The sequence below is a fragment of the Piliocolobus tephrosceles genome, chromosome 18 (genome assembly GCF_002776525.5).
Source record: "Piliocolobus tephrosceles isolate RC106 chromosome 18, ASM277652v3, whole genome shotgun sequence".
NCBI classification, from domain to species: Eukaryota; Metazoa; Chordata; class Mammalia; order Primates; family Cercopithecidae; genus Piliocolobus; species Piliocolobus tephrosceles.
The window spans coordinates 14,437,870-14,463,521 of NC_045451.1; positions in this window are offsets into that span (position 1 = coordinate 14,437,870).

Genomic DNA, 25,652 nt, shown 5'->3' on the forward strand with positions numbered 1-25,652 from the left:
AGTATCTAATTAGATTTTGTAAGAAAATTGTTAATATTAGAAAATGTTGTCATATTCCCTCTAAGTCTACCAGAGTCTTCTGTATGTGAGGCAAAAGGTTGTATTAAAGAAAAACAAAATATCACATTGGATAACCTTGGGAATTTAAAAAAATTAGATTAGCAGCAGATGCTCAGAATGGAATATCACAGTTCCACCAGCCACATAGAAGTACAAAAATAAACACTGGAACAGGAGGAAATTCTTCCCTAGATAGACTTCTAAGGAAGATCTTTCAAGGAGAAAATTGCTACTACCCAGTTTGTAGCATTTCAGGAAATCCGATTCTACAGAACTACAGGCTTTATACAGACCTGGATTCTTGGGAAATCCACTTATGACTCATTTTGCATACTAACTACACTATTTATAAGCTGCGTGACATTAGGTAAGTTTTTATACCCTCACAAATGTGTGTTTCCGTTTTCTCATCTAAAGAGCTTATTTCATAAGATCATCATGAGGATGTAATGAGACAGAATATGTAAATTCTTATGTACTGAGGACCAAATCTTATGACTGTCTTTGTAAATAAAGTTTTACTGGAACACAATCATGCCAATTAATTAATGTCTGCCCTATGGCAGAGTTGGGTGGTTATGACAGAAGAGAATGTTCTACACACAAAATGTATAAACTGCAAGAACAATGCCTGACACAGATATCTTGCCATATTTTCAAATATAGTTTATATTTTTGTCTCAGTAAGTGCTCACAATGTACTTATAAGATAAATTACTTACATTAGGACATTGAAGCACATGTATTTTAAAAGACATATGATCTAAGATATATACTCATTAAAGTATATGTTTCTGAGGATTTTGTTAGGTTCTAAAATTAGATTTATTACAGAAATATACCACTTTATACTTAAGAGTATAATATGGGAAATTTTGCCTCTGTTATTATACCATTCAAATAATACTACAGCACTTGATTGACCACAGTGAGTATAATTCTCTTAGAAATACACTGGGTGGTACTACTTGGGGTAAGAGAAGCATATCTCCATGTAAAAATGGAATCCAGATATATCCATGTTCATTTGCTTTGTCATGTTATTGCTTGTTCTGTGATGTGGGTTGGAAGGATATAGAGGAAGAATACATATGACAGCAACCCAATAGTCCCATAAATAGTGTTTTGATACACATAAAAATTGTCTATTTTAGTCTTCAAGCATGAAACTTCAATGTGCTTTATGTGAGTTCCTTCATCAGGAAAGGACCTTGAGGCCTCTCAAAAAAGTATCAAAGAACTGAAACTCACCAGATCACCACATCCTGACAATGAGATGCCAGACACCTTATTCATCATGATTACTTCATTGCTCATCCTAGTTCTTGTTTTCTTACGCATCATTACACTGCTCGCTGCTATATAAACCCCTGGTTTTAGTCAGGGAGATGGATTTGAAACTGGTCTCTTATCTCCTCACTGCAGCACCCGATTAAAGCCTTTTTCCTTGGCAATACTCATTGTTTGAATGATTGGCTTTCTGTGTGGTGAGCAGTAGGTTCTAGGCTGAACCTCTGGTGTTTTGTTAACACAATGTAGTGATGAGTTATGGGAAGAAGTCACATTTATCTACATTTCATATATAACAACAACAGCCACTACAAATATCTCTTGGGTATATTGAAGCATTAGCAATGGATGCCATTCTGAAGTGAGAATTCCAAAAGAACTTCTGGAGGGAGCAGTGAAATATGGTTTAAAGCAGGAGACAGCAAACATTTTCTGTAAATTGCTACACAGTAAATATTTACATTTGGGGGCATATGTTGTAAGTAGTCAGCTGTGGCATAGACAATACATAAATGAATGGAAATGGCTGTGCTCCAATACAGCATTATTTACATAAACAGGGAGCAGGCTGGATTTGCCCCTCAGGACATAGCATAATAACAAGTAGTGGTTTAGAGCCTGAAGACTGGCTTGATGAGAAAAGGCTGAAGCCACAGGGAAGTCAATGAAAGAGAGAGTTTCAGGGACAGATCTCATTCTGGGATTAAGTTAGAAACTGGGTTGTGTGTTAGCCTCACCACAAGCTGACTAAGAGAGGAATAGTCTAAATAATGTATAAACCAGACAAATGGGATGGCAATTTCAATGATATAGACAAATAATGAAAACAAGTGTGAGACTGCTTATATAACTATATATAGCATACAGCTATGAGCTATTTAGTTGTATTTTATATTCAGGTAATTAAGGCTAATTCCCCAATGAGAAAACCAGAGAAGTTGTTACTTCAGCTCCTCTGATGGCGACTATTTATGCTCTCTGTGAATTATACTAGCAGATATTATTTCAAAAGATCCCACTTTCTATTCATTCAAAACTCTAACTGTTGGTAATTTATCAATTGAGCTAAAACTTCTCTCCTTTTAATTGTTGTCTAATCAATACATAACTGATTCTACCTAACAGTCCTTCGGCTGTTTAAAAGTCATTGTTATGCATATTGTCTCTGACTTAATGACCTTGGGCGAACAGTAGAATGGAATGGAGCACATATCCATGATTTCAAGGCATCTACAACATTGGTAGGCATAAATAGTCCTGCAAGAGTACAAACCCCTGTGGGCAGAAATATGTCTATTTTTATAATAGTTAATATAAAACAATACATGATCTGAATCAATAAATTCTCTATAAATTACTAATATTCATTCCTTCTGCAAAGTATCTTGGCCTGTTTCTCAGCCCAATAAGATACTTTGTATGAAAAAGGAAATGCATAGGCAAGCACAATATTTGGCAGAAAAAGCAGTCTGTATTTAAAGGTGTGTGTGACAGTATAGAAGAAAAAGAGAAAAGATGACTGATAGAGATGTCAGATGAATATATATTTTCATTTAAAATAAATAGCTGCTGGTACGATGCGTTGTATATGGCAGATACTCAGGACACAATTTTAGGAATTAACAACACTACAGAAAACGGTATGAAAATTCCTTAAATAACTAAAAGTAGGAGTACCATTTGATCCAGCAATCCCACTACTGGGTATCAACCCAAAAGAAAAGAAGTCGTTATATGAAAAATACACTTGCACACCCATGTTTATAACAGCAAGATTTGCAATTGCAAAAATATAAAACCAGCCTAAATACCCATCAACTAACTAGTGAATAAAGAAAACGTTGTATATATACACCATAGAATACTTTTCAGCCATAAAAAGGAGTCAAATATTGGCATTTGCAGCAACCTGGATGGAGTTTGATAGCATTATTCTAAGTGAAGTAACTCAGGAATGGAAAACCAAATATTGTATGTTCTCACTTATAGGTGAGAGCTACGCTATGAGGACACAAAGGCATGAGAAGATATAATGGACTTTGGGGACTCAGGGGGAAAGGTGGGAGTGGGATGAGGGATAAAATACCATACATTGGGTACAGTGTACACTGCTCAGGTGATGGATACAGCAAAATCTAAGATATCACCACTAAAGAACTTATCAGTGTAACCAAAAACCACGTGTTTCCCAAAAACTGTTGAAATAACAAAGAAGAATTAACTAACAATAGTAAATTTATTGACATTGATGGAATAGAACTCTCAACTAATTAACATGTTCCAAACAATTCATGCATACATGTCAGAACATCACTGATTAAGATGAGTATTGGCTAAAACTATTTGGTGGGAGGAAGAAATGTATTTGATGGCAAGTTATGTTAAGCATGGTTCATGTTAGCTGTAAAGGGCACAAACATTTTTAAAAATAGTTCAAAATAATTATATTCACAAAAATTTTCACCTCTGCTTTGTTTACCTCTCTGGGTCGTGGGGTGGTAACAGACATCCTTCCCACAGTCTCTACCCTCACTGACATCTCATTTACTTTTCAAATCTCGATGCTATTTGACTTCCCCCCTTAAGGCCTTATCTGATTCACTTGATCAGAATTAATTGTTCCTTCCTCAGCACTGCCATGGCAAAACTCGTATTTTGCAAATTAGTTTTCTTATGGTTTATTTAGTTATTTATATGCTTATGTGTCCCGTAAGAGCTTAAGTTGTCAGTAGCAGTGACTATTTCTAATGAATCCTTGAATGCTCTCTGGGCCTGGTTCAGGACCTTGCACAGAGTAGGTACCCACACCACATTAACAAAGTCCAATTGCATCTCAGAGATACGGTTTTAGCATTGCAGCATTCTGTGTTTGATTAGGTGGCACTTTGGCCATGAAAAATGTTGCATGAGATGTATTTTTCAAAATTGAGGCTAATTAAAATTAATGTTCTTCTGAGAGTCATTGTAGAATTTTACAAGAGCCTGTGTGATAATTAGAGACACCCAAGGGTGTCACCAAACCTGTACTGGGAGTCACTGTTCTATCAAACATGACCCACTGAAGTAGCTCCAGTGTGGCTATTAATATCACCGACTGCAAAATATGTCAAGGTTTATTAAGTGAAAATCTCATAAAGGTTCACAAATAAAGTACTGCCTATGCAATATGGATATCATGTGGTTCAGCTCCCTCAAGAAAAAGAGAATTAATAAACAAACTAAAACACTCCTGTTTATTCTCAGGAGTGTCCTCCAAGGATGTTGATGAGAAGTACAGAGCACTTAATTCTTGCATTTAAAAGAAATATAGCATGAAAAGTATTTGAGGAACAGAGTCAATGAATCTTTTCTATTTGTAATGTAGTAAAATGGATGGATCTGTGTTCACACATAAATCACACAGCAATCAATATTTTAATTTTAGCTGTATTGTAATATAAATTTTTTCTATTATTCTTAATTTTTAATGTAGTCTGAGGGTTACACTCAAGCCAATTGGGGCATAAAAAAGGGAACACCCTGAGGGCAGAAGTCCTCTGCCTGAATCAAGGAGCTCTTGGAGTTAGGCACTTGTGTCAAGAGGTCTTGAATTATCTGGGCTGTAGCTTTTATGGTGTGGGAAATGGAGAAAGGTGAAGGGTAACACTTCATTAAAGCAAAAAGGTGAAAAGCTGTGGATTTAATTGAATCAGATGACAGCATACATAGACAGAACCAGAAAGCTTTCTTATAGAATCCATGCTCTCTGGAGGAAGGCTGTTTAATTCTTACTGTCATCAGGCTGAGGGCATGTGTATCCTTAGTTAATTTTATTTCTCTCAGGAGGGAAAAGTATCTAGGTAGAGATGGACATATGGTTTAGTGAAAGGAAACTGGTGGCTGTCTGAGATGCCTATGTACCTAGGAATGAGGCTGCTCTGGCACCAGCTCAAAAGAACAAACTTTCTACAAAAAGCCTGAAATAGTCTGGAGAATGCACTAAACTAATAAGGCATTATTATCATATTATTTTTGTTTAAACATTTTGATCTATCACTCTTGTCATGATACAGTCCATGAATTGGCAACAGTAGTAGCTGCCACCTCAGAGAGGTTGAACACGGAAGATTGTACTGCCCAGTTAGTTTAGGGATTGCTTTCAGGAGTCAGAGATAGTACACATGTAAGAACAAAGGGAAAATTATACTTAGTTTATACCATGGGGTTTATCAAAAAACTTTTTTAATGATCTGGAGCTTAGTTTTAGATAGAAATGTAGCCAAGAGTAGAGCTGCAAAAGCAACTCTAAGAAATGAGAATTATTTAAGCCAAGTCAAGGATTCAATACCATTTTAAGAGCTATTAAATTATTCATTATTACCCTGTCTCTAAAAGCAAAAGCAAAACACAAAACAAAGCAAATCTTCTCATGATAAATAGAGTTCCATTATTTGGCCAAACATTTTCCAATTTGATAGCATATTTCCAAAGTTCTAGTATGTACAACACAATATTTTAAACTATCTGAATGGTAATCAAGTCCCAGCATGCTAAGAATTTCCAATGTATTTTAAACCAATTAATTTGTTCTAAATGGAAAAAAAAAAAGGATGCATCAAGCAAGTGTAAAAGATGTTAGTTAATTTCCACTATGTTTACAGAGAAGAAAGTAGGGATTTTGAAATAAACTTACTTATGCAAGTCAGAAATTTATCACATCCCCTTAGACTGGATAGAATCACAAATAGAAGAAAGATGAGAAATTAAAAATTTGATAAAATTATGGAACTGTATGCATTCATTGCATTCATAAGCGTTTTATTCATCATGTTACTGAATCCTTTGATGAATGTAATTGAAAGAAAGAAGAGCTAAAATTTGTTAACATCACAAAGATAGGGACAATTTTTCAATTAGTCAGCAGCAACAACAATAATAATAAAACATAATAATAATGATCATAATAATGAAATATCAGTTCTCATTCCTGGGTAATTATAAAATATCTTTCCTATATGTAATGTTGTGCCAATATATATGTACATTAAATGCATATATAAGCAGACATTTAATAAAAATGAGGATATTAAAAATATTAAATCATTGCATGCAATAATGATTAAAATTATATCTATAAAATTATCTTAAACTAGGTATAATTTCAACTAATGGTTTGCAAACCTATTGAAAATATCCATTTAGCAGATATTCAGAAGTTTAGATAAGGGTGTCTTCATAGTTCTGATGTGTGCAAGTATATAGAGACACACTTTGCAATATAATCCTCAGTGCATCTCTGACTATTCAGAAAGTATTTTCACAGTCATTTTCCACTTAATACAAAATATTAAAATATTTCAAATAATTTTACAGTCTTGTTTGGATGTTGTGTCCCCTCCAATTCTCATGTCGAAATGTGATTCCCAATGTCAGAGTCAGGGCCTGCTGGGAGGTGGTTGGATCATGGGAGTGGATCCTTCATAAATGGTTTAGCTCCATCCCCTTAAGTTCTTCCTCAGTTAGTTCACATGAGATCTGGTTATTTCAAAGTCTGAGACCTTCCCCTGTCTCTCTTGCTCCCACTCTTGACATGTGATGTGCCTGCTCTGACTTTGCTTTGCGCCATGATTAGAAGCTTCCGGAGGCCCTCACCAGAAGCAGATGCCGATGTCATGCATTCTGTACAGCATGCAGAATGGTAAGCCAATTAAACTCTCTTTCCTTTCTAAATTACCCAATCTAGATATTCCTTTATAGTAACACACGAACAGCCTAATGCAATAATATAATCACTTTGATTATATCTTACAGAGATTTGTTCACAATTGGTTTCAGCTTTATTTGCCACAATAGCAAGTTTACAAATAATACGTCACAATGGAATTTTAGGAGTGATACTATCTTTGTAAGTTTACCCAGAACTAGAATGCCTGTTCTACCCAAAGTAACCTTTCCATTAGGGGATTCTATTTTCACAGTTTTTCTGTATGTCACATTTTTACGTAAGAAGTTATTTTGTGTTAATACTTTTTTTTTTCCGATTCACATTTCTTATAGTGGTTCTCAAGAAGTCATTCTTACTATAGTTCACAGCAAAAAAAAAACAAAACACAACCAAACAAAACCCCCAAGAAAAACAACAAAACCCCCAAGAACAACAGCAAAACCCCCAATACTAACAAATTCTACAAGAAAAGACGTGTTAAAAAATTTTCAAACAACTGCATTCTAATTGCTTATGTCTTACTTTTTCTAACATTCTTGAAACTTTCAGCAGTATTTTCTATTTGTGAATATTGTTTGCTGACAAAAAACGTGTTTTAATGTTTCAAGCTTATTTCAGCATGTTATGTTTAAGTTTTTGCTAAAGCAGGAAGAACAGTTGTTCTGAACGTTGTGGATCTTTCTGTTATAAGGCATTTAGTAAAAATAACTTAAGGCTTCTCGATATATAATAAGATAAAATTGTAAAGTTTTGGATTGAATATTTCATAATAAATGCCACTAAATATGCTGAGTTTGTTTCACACTCATTGGTGTCATGTTATCATTAGATAAAACCACAAGGCATCCTTACACAATTTAATTAATAGTAGATGTAAATTCATAGGCAAATAACTATCTCAGGTGTTTGTGGCAAATTATTTTTAAATCTGATTGAAGAAGCACATATTTCATAACATTGTAATGTAGCCAACACTGGGAGAATAGTAGTATAGAAATGGTCAGCAATCTTTTTCCTAGATCTGCTTGTGTTTTTTGATTGTTTGTTTGTTTCTGAACTCTTTTTCTAATTGAAGTAAAATTTACACCAAATGGGATTTTCTCTTGGTACTTTTGTTCTATTTTTTTCTTAACTTCTGCTCTTATTTGTGTTATAGCTTTTCTTTGACTTGCTTAGAGTCTGTTTTACTCTTTATTTTCAGCCAAATACCCTAATGAATATTACCAGATGATCCATTTCCAAATGTTCTTGTGTTTTCATACTTATATTTACACCCATAAATTCATCTTTGTGTAATTATTTAGTTACATTCTATAGGATGTTATATATTCAATTTTCAATACCATAAATTTGATATACTTTCAAATTCACTTTGTGATTTCATCTTTTACTTAGATAAAATTTTGAAGTCTCTGGTTCAATTTCCAAATGGGTTGTGATTTTCTATACAATGTTGTTATCAATTTCTAATTGATTGTATTGTAGTCAGAAGTATACTTCATAATATATTATCTATCCAAGTGAATGGTCCATATGCATTTATAAATATTATAAATCTATACTTGCTGTTTTATAAATGTAAAGTCATACATGTTTATAATTAATTTTGTCTAGTTTGTTTACCATTTATAGAAGGAAAACTTTTAAAATTTCCAAACATGAGTATTTCTCCCTTTGGATTTTCTAGTTATTTCAGCATCATATACTTAAAAATTTTTTATTAAATATAGTCATATATATGACTGTTACATCTTCTTGATGAATTACCTATTTGGTTTTTAGGAATTGTCTGTCTTTACTCCTGGTAAACTCCTACCTTGAAAGCAAACAGGAACTTTTCTTATGTCTTTTTTTGCTGATTTTGATCACTTTTAATTATTTTTATTTCATAATTGCCTTGGCTATGACTTCAATTACTGTGTTAAACAGAAATGGTTTCAGTTAACCTCCCTGGAATGTTTGTAATCTTAGAGGAAATGTATATGGTTTTTCACCATGGCGTGTGATGCTATCTGTGGGCTTTTCATAAATGGGCATTATTATATTGGGGTACTTTCTTTTCCTAGTTTGTTGAGAGTTTTTATCATGAAAATGTTTTGAAAGCTTTTTCTGCATCTATTGAGAAAATCGTGTAAATTCTTTCTTTTATCATTTTGACGTAGTATATCACAGTAATTGATTTGTGCATATTCATTCATCCTTTCAAATCAGAGATACATTTCACGTGTCCATAGGATATAATCCTTCTAATTTGTGTTTGTTTGCTTTGCTAGCACTTTGTTGAAGTATTTTGCATGTGTACTTATAAGTATTGGCCTGCAGTTTTATTTTCTTGTGGTGTCTTTAACTGGCTTTGATATCAGTATAATGCCAACCGTATTAAATAAGTTTGGAAATAGTGTCTCCTCTTTTCTTCTTTGGAAAAGTTTGAGAGTGTTTGGCATTAATTCTTTTTCAAGTGTTTGGTAGAATTCAGAAGTAAAGCCATCTGGTTCTGGGTTTCTTTTTTGTTGGGAGATTTACGACTAGAGATTCTATCTCTTTACTAGTTATATGTTTCTTCAAAATTTCTTCATGATGATACTTGATAGGGCATAGATTTCTAGCAATTTATATCTGTTTCTTCTAGATCATCTAGTTTATTTATTTATTTATTTATTTACTTATTTATTTGTTTGGTTGGGTTCTTTTTGAGACAGAGTCTCTCTCTGTCGCCTAGGCTGGTGTGCAGTGGCGTGATTTCTGCTCATCGTAACCTCGGCCTCCCAGGTTCAAGTGATTCTCCAGACTTAGCCTTCAGAGTAATTGGGATTACAGGCGCATGCCACCACACCAAGCAAGTTTTTGTATTGTTTAGTAGAGACGGGGTTTCACCATGTTGGCCAGGCTGGTCTCGAACTCCTGACCTCAGGTGATCCACCCACTTTTGCCTCCCAGAGTGCTGGGATTACAGACATGAGCCATTGCGCCTGGCCTATCCAGGTTATTAGTCATAATTAGTTCATAATCAGCTCTTATGTTCCTCTTTTATTTCTATGATATCAGTCTTCTGTTTTATGTCTGATTTTATATAATTTATATCAGTCTCCTGTTTTATGTCTGATTTTACATAATTTAATCTTTTCTCTCTTCTCTTTTTTCTTAGTCTAGCAGCTGAAGGTTTGCCAACTTTGATTGTATCTTTTTAAAAATCAACTCAGTTTTATAGATTTTTTAAAATTCTTTTTCTACCTTCTATTTAATTTAGCTGTCCTGTAATATTTATTATTTCCTTCCTTTTGCTAATTCTCGGTTTGTTATTTTTCCTGCTTCTTAAATTATAAAGTTAGCATATTTATTTGAGATCTTTCTGTTTTTTAATGTAGGAATTTGTCACTATAAATTCCCTCTTGGTGCTGCTTCTGCTGCCTTCAGTAAGTTTTGGTATGTTTTATTTTTTGGTCCACTGACCTTCCACAAGTGTGACACAAATACACAACAGGAAGAAGATGATCTATTTAACAAATATTGTTGGAAAACTGTATATCAATATGTAAATGCATGAAACTGGACTTTTACCTTACACCATACACAAAACTTAACTCAAAATGGAATAAAAACTTAAACCTTAAACTTAAGACCTGAAACTGTAAAATTTCAGGAAGGAAACGTAAAAGAAAAGCTTCATGACGATGATCTTGGAAATAATTTTATAAATATGACACTAAAAGCACAGACAACAAAAGCAAAAAAAAAAAGAAAAGGATATGAGAACCTATCAAACGAAAAAGCTCCACAAGGAAAAGAAATAATCAACAGAATAAAAGCCATCTGTAGAATGGGAGCAAATATGTGTAAGCCAAGCAGATGATAAGAGGTTAATTTCTACAATGTAGTAGAAAATTCTGTAACACAATAGCAAAAACGAAACAAAAAAAAAAAACTAAACTAATAACCAGATTAAAGTAATGGGCTAATGACATGAACAGACGTGTCTCTAAAAGAGACAAACAAATGGCCAACAAATTTGAAACTTCTCAACGTCACTAATCAGAGAAATGCAAACCAAAACCGCAACGAGATAGCGCCTCACATCTGTCAGTATGGCTACAAAAAAAAAAAAAAAAAAAAAAGACTTCAAGTCCTGGAAAGAATGTAAAAAAATTGGAACCCTTGTCCACTGTTTGTGGAAATGCAATATGGTGCAGCCAGCATGAAAAACAGTATGAAGGCTTCTCTAAAAATTAAGAACAGAACTACCGTATGATTCAGCAGTCCCCCTTTTGGGTATTTATCAAAAATAATTTAAATTAGGATTTCAGGGATATTAGCATTCTCATATTCATTGCAGCAATATTGATTATAGCCAAGATGTGGAAACAATTTAAATATGCAAAGAAGGATGAATGGATGTATAAAATGCAGTATATACATATAAGAAAATATTACTCAGCCGTTAAGAAGAAGAAAATTCTGGGATATGTGACAACACGTTTGAACCTTAAGGACATGGCGCTAAGTGAAATAGACTAGTACCAGAAAATCAAATACTGCGTTATTTTTCTTTCATGAGATATATAAAATAATCAAATTAACAGAATTAACAGAATGGTGTTGCCAGGAGCTGAAGAGAGGGTAAAGTGAGAAGTTGCTAGTCAATGGGTGTAAGATTTCAGTTAAGCAAGATGATGAAAATCTAGAGATCTGCTGTATAGCATTGAGTCTACAGTTGACAACACTATTTTACACTCAAAATTTATTAAAAGGGTAGATCTCATGTTACATGTTCTTGCTGCAAATAAGCTACACTTCAGAGAAGGTAAAACACAACTATTAAAAGTTGAATATTGTAATAAAATACAAATAAAGCTAAATTCCTTAAGAATACATATTTCATAGCTATAGAAGGCAACAATTCTTTTCCAATTTTAATGAGAAAAAACTGGAAACAAAAATGTGTCATTCTTTTTTACACTCATATAACATGTTTTCATAAATATAGTGAAATTCAGGGAATTTTAATAACGTATTTAAATAGAAACATTGCAGAAATGTGTCTATTTTATCAAATGTATCAATACTTACATAAGTGCTTTATCTCTTCATGACAAAGAAAGAATGCACATTTACCTTGCTTATTTTAACATCTGGTTTATAATAAAATAGTTGAAAAAAGAGTAAGTTATGCATATTCATATTTTCCAAATTAGAATATAATATTTTATACTAATTATAAGGGATAGATAAGCGACTCTCTATGGTGCTGCTGTGAAGAATTCTCAAAGAATTTTTATATTAAGCACTGATTATCTTTTCTCTAAAGAAATTCAGAGTAAGAATCATATTAAAACTAGGGATTTTTTGCTCACTTTGAACAGTAACAGAGGTAAAGTGTTAACATTTGCCTTAGGAAGTAAAATATATGCCATATGAATGACAAATGTACTCTCCACCTCTATTATGCGGGTCTCTTTTTCCCTTCTGCAATCCTGCTAACTAAAGCACTAATTCAAATAGTTCTTTTCAGAATTATTAGAATATGATATATGTAATATGAGACATAAAAATGAGAACTTTCAACTGTTCTTCATTTTTTTCTTAAAATAGTTGGTAACTAGTTTCTATAGAAAATATATTTGAAATAATTACATTGAGTCATAGAAACAAAAAGTTCAGGCTTTTAATTAGAAGCAGGTATATATTAAGCATATATACCAAGGAGCTTGTTTTATAACCCTAAGCTAATTACAGCATCTTTCTAGCTCATTGTATTTAAATAAGACATTCCAAAAAAAAATGTTCCTACTTACATATTATTGGAAGACAACAAAAGTAACTACTTATAGTCATGATTAAATAAAGTTTCAGAGAAATGACATTTTTGCAGTTACTCGTTGAGCATTCAGACATTTCTTCATTCATGTATTTATTCTTAATGTGAGGCATTTCTTCATTTATTTATTCTCACTCTTACTTATTCATTCATTTATATATTTAAATGATGTATATTAATTGTTTAATCATTAGGATGCTTCAGAACCTATGCTGCGAACTATAGCAGTAAAAAAAGGCAGATGTGTCCTCCAACCTCAAAGATATTTAGTCAGGAAAGAGTGATCAACATTAATACTTATGCAGATAACTCTTCTGGACAACAGTAATGAAAAAGTACAAAAACTATGTCAACTCATAGTAAGAGGTACCTAAATTCTTCTTGGGGACAGAGACCTAAATGTTTCACATACATTGTATGTTAAATTAAGAGAATAAAAGGGAAGTTGTTTTCAACAAAGGAAATCACATTTGGGGCAGACTGAGATGGGACACAACTTTGTATGTTGATGAAACTCCAGAAATCTGGCGTTGCCTGAAGCCAGTGAAAGAAGGAGGGTGGAGCAATGCGCTGGAGTGGTGAACAGAAGCCCACGGTGCAGGCCACATTGTGGACTCTGTGGTTATGCTAAGAAAGATTGCAAACTATTGAAATATTTTAAGATGGGGTGTGAAAAGCCAATTATTTTATTTTAAAAAATTGACCAACATAGATTGGTAAAAGAGATACAGCAATGGTCTCTAAATGACTTGGGCGAGTTAATAATTGCCCCATCTCACCGAACACTAAATTTTTATGTGCCAAGCAGTGTGTAAAAGGAATTTGTAGGTCTTATTTTCATGCACAAACATAAAAAAAAAAAAGAAGCTCAGAGAGACTCACAATTGCTTATGATCAGAAAGCAGACAAATGGATGACCTGGGATGACCCGTCCCATTTGTCCCATTATTGTAATGGATGACTACAATAAGTAGTCTGTCTCTGAAATTTTTACTCTCAATCATCTACTATGTAGAACAAGATTTGGGCAGAGAAATAACGTGAAGTAGATAATTTGAGACAATTGCAAGTTAAATTAACTAATCTCTTGAACATATGAGGTTAAGCGAAGTTTCAAATTTCCGAAACTGGGTGCATGACTATAACACAGACATAAGATGCACTAGTGTATACATATAATTAAGAGGAAATTATGAATTATATAGTCACTGAGATGTCAAAGAAAGATGTGAACGAGACTATTAGCTACAACATTCTGCTTCTCAGAAGAGATGTTCTTCCTCAAGGTAATGACTTGGAATAATTGATATATAGATGCTCTTTGTTTCTTTAGGTATAGCTGAAAGTAGAAAATGTAGAGAGACAATTGGCAAAGACCTGGTTATTAGAGGAGAAAGAACAGCCAAAGGCCGGGTGTGGCGGCTCAGGCTTGTGATCCCAGCACTTTGGGAGGCCTAGGAGGGCGGATCACGAAGTCAAGAGACCGAGACCACCCTGACCGAATGGTGAAACCCAGTCTTTCCTAAAAATACAAAAAATTAGCTGGGCGTGGTGGCATGTGCCTGTAGTTCCAGCTACTCTACTCAGGAGGTTGAGGCAGGAGAATTGCTTGAACCCGGGAGGCGGAGGTTGCAGTGAGCGGAGATGGTGCCACTCCAGCCTGGCAACAGAGCGAGACTCTGTCAAAAAGAAAAACAAAAAGAGAGAGAGAGAGAAAGAGATAAAGAGATAAAGAGAGAGGGAGGGAGGGAGGAAAGAAGGAAGGAAGGAAGGAAGGAAGGAAGGAAGGAAGGAAGGAAGGAAGGAAGGAAGGAAGGAAGGAAGGAAGGGGAAAGAAAGAAAGAGCCAAAATGCTCTATTGACAGGCAACTGGTTAGATCAAGACCACCAAGGTACTTGTCACCATGTCACAATAAGAGACTGTTTCAAGAAAGAATGTATAGTCTGCTTTGTCAGGACTCCCAGCAATATGATTGAAATAGCAACACAGGCCTTTTAGAGTATGTTATCAAGAGGAATTTTCTAAGGGGGTTGCCAGGGCAGAAAAAGGAGTAAATAAGTAGGGAGGATGTGCTATCAAAAAAGGTGAACCATCAGTTTAAGAAATGTACTGTGAAGGGGAGAAAAAAATAGAAAGGTAGGAGACTTACTCTGTTGCTTTACTTTAAAGAAATACATAATGAAGCATGTTACACTTCCCACATTAGCACATTCAGGAGAGAAGAGGAGTTTAAGGATATGGGAGACAAATGGCATAGCAGAGGAAAAAAGTTTTTGAAATCCTGGCAAGGAGGCAGGGAAGAGGCAGTACTGATGGAAATCCCAGACACGATGGAAAAATCTATCTATAATATTGGATTTTTAAAATATATAAATTAATAGGTTTTCATTTTAATGCCTGAATTGGTGAGATAAACTGTACAATATTTGTTGATGATCCATTTGGTATTTATCAATAGCTTAGCAAAGTTTGTGCAAAGGGTTACTTATGTAATCATCTTTCATTTATTTCTAAAATTAATAAAATTTTGGATCTACCTTCTTTGGGTTTGCCACCAAAGGAGTTGAGAGGAGTTGACATTTTACCAATGAGTTAAAACATAAAGGCTGAACGTCATTGGGAAGAGCAAGTTACAATCTAACAAATGCATCCTATGTGCTCTTACTATAGAAGAGTTCATACCCACCAAATTGTGCTAAGATGGGAGATCAACCAATTTGGTGGGGGTAGCTGTAGAGAGCAGAGGCAAATAAATGTGTTATTTCATTTAAAAGGTGTTTTATAATCCTTTTAAAAATTAACAAAACAAACTGAAAACTTTCTAAAACTACATTTCCATGTAATAAATAAGCATTGGCAATTAAATTCAATCACCATCCTCTTCATACAGTTCTATATATTTTCACTAACAAATTTTCAAGAAAAATAAGTATGCACATAATTTTGTTAGTTTATACAACCATTAGTTTATATAAAATGTGAATAAAATCATGATATAAAATAATTATCAAATACCTAAGAGTCAGCATTGCCAATTTTTCACCAATCGTGAGGTACTCATCAACAAATTAATTTGGCTCTGAGATATTTATTTCAAGATATACAGCTTCCTTCTTTCCAAATGTTGGGTTGAAAGCTGAGTTAAGATATTAACAGGTGTGTGGGAAATAGGGAAAAATTGTAAATAGCTATTTTATTTGAAAAAAAAAAAATCTGTCTCCAAGAAGAAAAGTTCATTCTACCTGTTGCTAACAGCAGTCAAGCAGTCATGTTTAAAATTTTTTTTAAAAATGTATTTTTTTCCAACTGGAGTTTAATAGCCTCATTTTGGCTTTTGCTATTACTGCTGCAGGTGCTTTGATTTTTTTTCCTCTGCATTATAATTAGTACTAAAGGAAATGGGAGGTAGTAAAGCACTATTCTGTCTAATTTCCTTTGATTTTCTTCTTCAGAACTTATTTTTTCCTTTAAACCTTTGCTCCACATATTTTATTTGTGTTACTGCACAAGCTGTGGAACATAATAAGTGGCATTTTAGCACCATTCTGTTCTTTACTCATGGTGGATAAATCACAGCAGAGTCGCTAACAGCTTGTGACTGACAATCTTCCTTGATAGACAATCTGTGATCCTTTCAGCCTTTTACTAATAAGCTCATTAGGCGAGAATGGCTAGAAATCCTTTCTGGGATATAGCAATGAACCACAGCAAATTCAGTGCATGTCTGACCACTCAAACTTTAGAGAATCAATCTTTCCTCAATCAAAACTTTGTCAAGTCCTGGTGAATGTCTGCTGAAGGTTACTGATTTTTTTTTTAAATAAAACTTTGTCAGAAAAATCAAGAAAGCTTTCTAGTCTAATAAAAGTCAAGGGGAATTTTTTTCTAAACCATGTTGTCATTGTTGTTTTACATTTTGGTGAATCCGCATCTGCAAATGTTTATCAAATGTTCAAAGTTGCCATAATTTTTAAATTAAAAGTGAAAGGTAGTTTACTGCTCAGCAATTCAGTGAGCAAAAGAGATAAGAAGTTGGGCTGAATTGAGATATTCTGATTTTTACCATTGGTTAGATTCATGTGTATCTTGCAATGAATAATGAAAGTTTAACTGGCAATTATAATAAATGATAAGAAGATTTATCTATACTTTGTGGATATTAGGTAATGATAAATTACTATTGTCTTACTGTGACTAAAACAATGTAAAATTCACTTATGTATATATATAACACAATTATATTCCAGGGTTTCTTTTTTTTAATTAAATATTGTCCTCAGATTTACAGGACAAAATAAAAATGTAGTCCCAACTTTATTATGGGACCAATTTAGTTAAACTCTGCACCTGACATGAATGATATGCTATGATTCTTCATTAATATGAAATTATAAAATGGAACTGAAAGAAAGGATCAGGAAACAATTAAAGGTTTCTTCTTTTGGGCATTCATTAAGTTACTCAAATTGGTAGAAATCTGAAAAACTACAAATAAAATAATCAGAGTATTTACAGTGAAGAAAATTTAATCTTAGATAGGAATTATAGAAAAGTCTAGTAATTAATTAAGTGGAACTGAAATTATATAGCCATGTATGTCTATTAATGTTCTTATGTAATTTCACTGAAATAGCTTTTTAGTACTGATGAATACATTACATGAAAATCTATATATATAGTATTTGCGATTAACTGATATTGATAATTAACATATTACAAAGTTAATAGAGACGAGCACGTGCACACACACACACACACACACACACACACACACACAGAGAATATGTCCAGACAAGACAAATGTGAAAAGAAGACATAATACCATTACACGGTCAAGTATTTAAAAATAACCAACCAAACAAACAAATCAAAACAAACAATAAATTAAATGTCCATTGGAAGTAAAAATTATGAATTCAAATATACTACTATATTAGGGGAGCAAGTAGTGAGTATTGTTTAATGTTTTAAACATTTGAGAAACTCTAGAGATGGTAAGTCTTATATTTCTACTGTTTACAAAATGAAACCTGTATTTGAAATTCTAATCATTTTCTTATCAGTCACGCATGCAGAAATATGTCCAGCAGAAGCGAGTCAACAAATAGGACTTATCAATTACAAGGAAGAATTTCTAATCACAGAAGTACATTGTCGAGGTGACCAGATAGGCTCTACAGTGCCTGCCTCCTCCATTTAATATCCAACTTAGCCTATATCATCAAGCTTGGGCATGATATTTAAATAACCCCAGAGTTGCTTGGTTTCAACAAGAATCTCTGTCCACAAATCAATGGAAACACAATATTAATTCGTAATCCTACCAAACTCCAGTAAATTATTGGGTTACAAATCACTAAAGAGATCGCTCATTTCTCTTTATTTCTATTTTCCTCTGAGGACCACACAGAGGAGTTAATTACTAAGTCACTGTTATTTACAGTGATGTCAAGACATTTTATGGCATAATAAATATAGCCTAGAATTCCATTTAGAGGAACATTTTACTTCTAAATACATAAATGTTTTTTAATTATTTCATTATAATTCTAATTAACTAAACACTACCTAAAATTTAGGTAATTGGATATATGAAGTATAAAGTTGGAGTTATAAAGCCCTTGGAGTTTACATAAAACCAATCTTATGAAAATTGATTAAAAGCTGACAAATTACTAGCAGAAGAAATAAACTTAATTTACTCAACAAACTAGGAATAAAGATTGAAAGAAAAATCAACAAAATTATATTTATGATATTGCTGTGTAGAGTCATTTTAAGCCTATCACTAGATATGAAATGAACACATTGTGGCCCACAAAAATAATATGCTACTTACTTTTAGAGTCAAAGTCTTCACGCTTCCTCTGGTAGTAACCTCAAACCTAGAAAAAGCAGAGAAAATACATAATAGAGATAATTTGGTAGGCACCTTGCCATGTAAGAATTCAATTCATACAATGAAAGAGATAATTGGATCTCTCTCCTTTTCTTTCTCTTTCTGTCTCTCTCCCCCTTTTTCTCTCTCTGTATCTCTCTTTTATCATGAGTTAATTTGTACATGGCAAGGTGCCTGTCAGCTTACCTCTTCTGTGTACTTTCTCTGCTTTTTCTACATCTGAGAAGAAATGTAAAGATGTTGAATCTAAAAGTAAGAGCATATTATTTTTATGGGTCACAAAGCATTTAATTTATATCCAGTCATAGATTTAAAATGACTCAATATGGCAATGTAATAAAAGTATAATTTTGTTGATTTTTCTTTCATCTTTATGCCTAGTTTGTTGAGCAAATTAAGTTTATTTCTTCTGGTTGTAATTTGTCAGATTTAATCAATTTTCCTAAGATTGGTTTTATATAAACTCCAAGAGCTTTATAATTCTTTGGAGGGGAAGGTTAAAAAGGGTATTTTCAACTGCACCCCCTCAAGACTTCAAAAATCCTACTAATAGAAATAAAAGTAAGTTAAAATGTCATTATTTATTTTTCAACAAATAATCTCAATTTACAATGTGGTTATGTCCCAATAAATGCATAATAAGTCAAAAATATCATGTTAAAATGCATTTAATATCTCCATAAATTCATCATAAAGTAGAAAATGTAATGTCAAACCATCTTTTGCTTTCAACAGCTTTTCACAGCATCTTAACCAAGAGTAGATTCTATCTCAAGAAACTACCTTTTTGCTCATCCAAAAGAAGCAACTCCTCATTCTTTAAAGTTTGATCATGAGATTGCAGCAATTTAGTCACATCTACAGGTTCCAATTTCCATTCTAGCACTGTTCTTTTTCTGCCACATATGTAGTTATTTCTTCCATTAAGTACTGAACCTCTCAAAACCTTACAAATTGTACTTTTTAAGAAATAAGACTTGAAAACAGTAATAACTCCTTGATCCTTGAGCTGCAGAATGGATATTGTGTTAGCAGAAATGAAAACAATATTAAGCTTCTTGTACATTTCCCTCAGACTTCTTGGGTTACCCAGTACATTGCCCACAAGAAGTAATATTTTGAAAGGAATCTGTTTTTTTGTTTTGTTTTGTTTTTTGTTTTTTGTGAGAGCAGGTCTCAACAGAGACCTTAAAATATTTAGTAAATCATGCTGTAAAAGATGTGCTGTCATCAGGCTTTGTTGTTCCATTTATACAGCACAGGTGGAGCACATTTGGTATGATTCTCAAAGATCCTCGGATTTTCAGAATGGAAAATAAGCATTGGCTTCAAATGAAAGTTGAACTTCAACCAACTGCATTAGCCTCTAACAAGACAGTCTCCCTGTCCTTTGAAACCTTAAATCAAGGCATTGACTTCTCCTCTCTATCAGTGAAAGTCCTAGATGGTGTCTTCATTAAATGGAAGGCTGCTTTGTTTCTATTGAAAATCTATTGTCTAGTGTAGCTACTTTTCATAAATTGTCTTAGGCAGATCTGGCTAATTTCTGCAGCCTCTACATTAGCTCTGGCTGCTTGCTTCACCTTTTACTTCTATGTTATGGCAATGGCTTCTTTTCTTCAACCTTATGAACCAACCTCTGCTAGTCTTCACCTTTTCTTCTGCAGCTTCCTCGCCTCTCTCAAGTTTCATAGAACTGAAGAGAGTTGGGGCCTTACTCTGGATTAGGCTTTGGTTTTAAGGAACCATTTTGACTGGTTTGATCTTCCATCCAAACCATGAAAACTTCCTTTGTTTCAGCATTAAGGGTATTCACACTCTTTTTTTTTTTTTTTGAGATGGAGTCTCGCTCTGTCACCCAGGCTGGAGTGCGGTGGCACCATCTCAGCTCACTGCAAGCTCCGCCTCCCGGGTTCATGCCATTCTCCTGCCTCAGCCTCCCGAGTAGCTGGGACTACAGGTGCCCGCCACCGTGCCCGGCTAATTTTTGTGTTTTTAGTAGAGACGGGGTTTCACCATGTTAGCCAGGATGGTCTCGATCTCCTGACCTCGTGATCCGCCTGTCTCGGCCTCCCAGGGTATTCCAACTCTTATTATTTGTTGACTAAACTATCACTTTTAATTTTCTTCAAGAATGTTTTCTTTGCATTGAAAAACTGGCAAACTGTTTGGTGTGATAGGCATAGTTTTCAGCCTAAATTGGTCTTCCTTAATAGGCTTAATCATTTTTAGTGTTTTATTTAAAGTGAGAGATGTATGACTCTTTCTTTCACTTAAAAACTAGATGAAATAAACAAATAATTGAACACATAGAGGTTATTGCAGGATTATTTATTGGCCTATTTTCAATATTGTTTTGTCTCATGTAAAAGGCCCTAGGAAAGGGAGAGAGATAGAGGAATGACTAGTGGATGCAGCAATCAGAACACAAACAACCTTTAGAGATTTTTTGATTTTTTTTATAAGGTCACAGTTCGAGGGCCCCAAAACAACTCCAACACTATGTATAATAATAATAATGAAAAAGTTTAAAATATTGCAAGAATTACCAAAATGTGACAGAGATACAATGTGAGCTCCTGCTGTTGGAAAAATGGTGCTGATAGACTTGCTCACTGAAGGGTTGCCATGAACCTTCCACTTATAAAAGAGGCAATACCTGCAAAGCACGATAAAGCAATCCCCAAAAAACAAGGTGTGCCTGGACATCACCAGCAGAACTGATTTCAAGAAATGTGACAAGAGTCCTTAAAGAAGAAAAAAAATGACATTATATAAATATGTAGATCTACATAAAAGAATGAGAGCCAGGAATGATGAGAAATCATTTGTAACGTCAACACACGAGAAATTCAGTTAGCATTCAAATATATTTAAGAAGTAATTGGTTGCTAAAATAAAGATGAAAACAATGTAATATAGGATTTATAACATATACAATAATAAAGTATACGATAACAATTGTATGAATGTCTGAAAGGAAAGAAAGGAGGTATACCATTTGAAAGCTTCTTTATCTTATATGATTTGTGAAATGGTATAGCACAAATTGATGGTAGACTGTAACGAGTCAAGTATGCACACTGTAAACCCTAAAGCAAACCCTAAAAGAAAAAAAAAATAAAGTTACACCTAGTTCACTTAAAAGATAAAATAGAATAATTAAAAATTGCTTAAGCCAAAGAAGTTAGAAAACAGAGAAAGATGAACCAAGAAAAGGTTCACATTGAATGGTACAGTTTAAGTGGATGAATTGTATAGTATGTGAATTGCCTCCCGCTCTATAAAGTTGTTTCAGAAAAAGAAAGACAAAAATTATTAATAAGACATATGATCTACCTTTCCTTTGTGAAAATGGCTTCTGTGCCAGTAGCTTTGACTGAACAGAAACATCCAACATTGTGTTATTTATCTTTCATGGATCTTTTCAATCATATTCACACACCTGGCTCCTGGGTATCATTGGATACACCATAGGATTATGAAAGATAAAAAAATATAATAAAAATCAGAGAACTTGTTGTAGCTTAAATTGTGTCTGCCAAAAATTAACATGTTGAATATTGAGGGTTAGTACTCAACATATAAATTTGACTATATTTGAACACAGGGTCTTTAACATGTAATTAAGCTAAAGTAAGGTCATCACATTGGTTCTTAAATCAATATTACTGGTGTCTCTATAAGAAGAGGAGATTAGGACATAGATTCACACAGAGGGAACACCATATGAAAACACTGGGAGGAGGAAACAGCCATCTGTAAGCCAAGGAGAGAGGCCAGGAACAGATCCTTCCCTCCCAACCCTCAGGAGGCAAAACCTTGTCAAGACCTTCATCTTACACTTCAAGCCTCCAGAACTGAGACAACAAATTTTATGTGTTTAAGCCACCCATCCTGTCATACTGTGTTAATGTAGCCCTAACAACGAACATCGAGTCCTTGAAGTTAAAAGAGAAAGCAGTGTTTGAAAAGCTCCAGAGTTGCTTGTTGTCTATGTCAATGGCTTCTGTGTTGTATAGAAAATAAGTGTGTCTGTTATTGTTGGTACAACCTGGAACGGAAGTAATAAATCTGGAATGAGTACCAAAAAACAAACAAAACAGTAACAACACAACTAGGAAAAATAGGAAACAAGCACAAAATGATTAAAAACATCTATATCAAGGATCACATTAAATATAAATGTTCTAAATGTTCTAAATGTATTATTAAAGTATTATTAATCATAATGGTAAAACCTCAATTACTTTTGCACCAACCTAATAAAATGCAAAGCTGGCTGGGCGCAATGGCTCACACCTGTAATCCCAGCACTTTGAGAGGTTGAGGTAGGTGGATCACTTAAGGCCAGGAGTTTAAGACCAGTCTGGCCAGTATGGTGAAACTCCATCTCTACTAAAAAGTACCCACCCCTCCCAAACCGGACTTGGTGGCTCACGCCTGTAATCCCCACATTTTGGGAGGCTGAGACAGGCTGATCACCTGAGGTCAGGAGTTCGAGACCAGCCTGGCCAACATAGTGAAACTCTGTTTCTACTAAAAGTACAAAAATTAGTCGGGTGTGGTAGCGGGCATCTTTAATCCCAGCTACTCAGGAGGCTGAGGCAGGAGAATCACTTGACACAAGAGGCAGAGGGTGCAGTGAGCCGAGATCGCACCACTGCACTCCAGCCTGTTAACAAGAGGGAAACTCCATCTAAAACAAAACAAAAAACAGAAACAACAACAAAAATTTACCTCCCCCCCCCCAAAAAAAAATTAGTTGGACGTGGTGCACTCCAGCCTGAGCGACAGAGTGAGACCATGTCTCCAAAACAAACACGAAAAAAAACAAAGAACAACATCAAAAAGCTTGCCACATGAGAGAAGTTCAAGGCTTAACTGTATGCTATGAAATATGCATTCAAACATTAAGATGCACATAAGATAGAAGAAAATGATGAAAAACAATATGAGATGCTACCACTAATTCAAAAACCTAGAGGGGCTATAGTAGCATCAATTAACAGAATAGCAGAGCAAATAATATTAGTATTAAAGAAAGTCATTTCATAATGATAAAATGTCAATTCATCAGAGACCCGCCAATCTTAAAAGCCTATGCATCAAATGGTAAAGCTTCAAAAATATATAAAGCAAAACAGATACAGTTAAATGGAGAAAAGTACAATTTCACAATTTATAGTTGACGATTTCAATACCTATCTCTCAATAATTGATAGAATAAGAGAACAGAAAGTAAGTAAAATTATAGAAGATTTGAATATCATTTCCAAGCAGTGTGATCTTATTGACATTATAGAAGCTATACCCGGCAATATGAAAATACACATTCTTCTCTGTGCAAACAGACCTTACACAATGATAGACAAATTCAGGGCCCTAAAGCAGTCTCAATCCATTTGAAAGTATTTACTCCAGATACAGTATGCTCACTGCTGATAAGATAATTAAATTAGAAATCAATTACAAAAAGAACTGTGGGTAATCACCAAATATTTGGTAACAGATTAATACACTTCTAAATAACATGGTTTTAAGAAGAAAACAAAAAATAACTAGAAAGTTGTTTAAACTGACAGGAATTGAAATCAAAATCTCTTAAATATTGTGGGATGCTGATGAAACAGAGTTTTGTGGAGGGAGTTATAGCATTAAACAACTACATTAGAAAAGAAGAAAAGCCTCAGATAATTGACTTCAATTTCTGGCTAATGTAAGTAGGATAGAAATAGTAAAATAAACTCAAAATAAATTAAAAAATAAGAAAATAATAAAGATTAAAGTAAGTGAATTGAAGTAAAAAGCAATAGATAAAAATCAGTGAAATCAAAAGCTGGTTCTTTGAGAACAATCAATAAAATTAATAAAAATCAGTGAAATCAAAAGCTGGTTCTTTGAGAACAATCAATAAAATTAATAAACCTAAATTTTCCTCTCTTAGGAAAAAAGTAAGATGCAATTTACCTTATAAGAAATTACATAAATGATGTTTCTATAGATGCTACAAATATTAAAAGAATAAAGGAATTTATTAATGGCTTTGTAAGTGACATGAAAAAGACAAGTGTCTTGAAAAATACACTCTGCCCAGTTTGAACTAAAAATAAATAGAAAACCCAAATAGCCCCACATTTAATGGAATTACATATGTAGTTATGAATCATCCCTCAACACAGTGCCTTAACTATGAATTTTACCTCAAACTTACTAGAAAGAAGTAACTTACTAGAAAGTAGTAACTTACTAGAAAGTAGTAACACCAATTATACACAATCTCTTCCAGAAAAGTTAAAAGGAATACTTTCAAACTCATTTTATTAGAACAGTATTACCAAAACAAGACAAAGACATTACAAGAAAATAAAACCACAAATATTCATCCTGAATGTAAATGCAAGTCTTCATAAAAGTCAATTAAGAATCATAAAATAGTTTCTTTTACAAATGGAACTGTTGTGAAAGCAAAAGGATAAGGCACACATGAAGAAAAAGGTATTTGCAAATATTTATCTAAAGAAAGACTTGTGTCCAAAATATGTAAAGAACTGTTTCTGTTCCATGATTAGAGGACATCCAACCTAAACTTTAAAAGTGCCCTTAAAAATACTTATTATCATTAGGCATTAGAGAAATGCTAATTAAAATCACAATGAGATACCAATTCATAGTCATTAGAGTGGCAATAATAAAAAGAAACAGAAAAAAATGTTGGCAAGAATGTAGCTACATGAGAACCCTCATATGTCACTGGTGGAAGTAAAAAAGGGTGTAGCCCCTTTGGAAACCAGTTTGAAATTTTCTTTAAAAGTTGAACAGGGGCGGAGCAAGATGGCCGAATAGGAGCAGCTTCAGTCTCCAACTCCCAGCGCGAGCGACACAG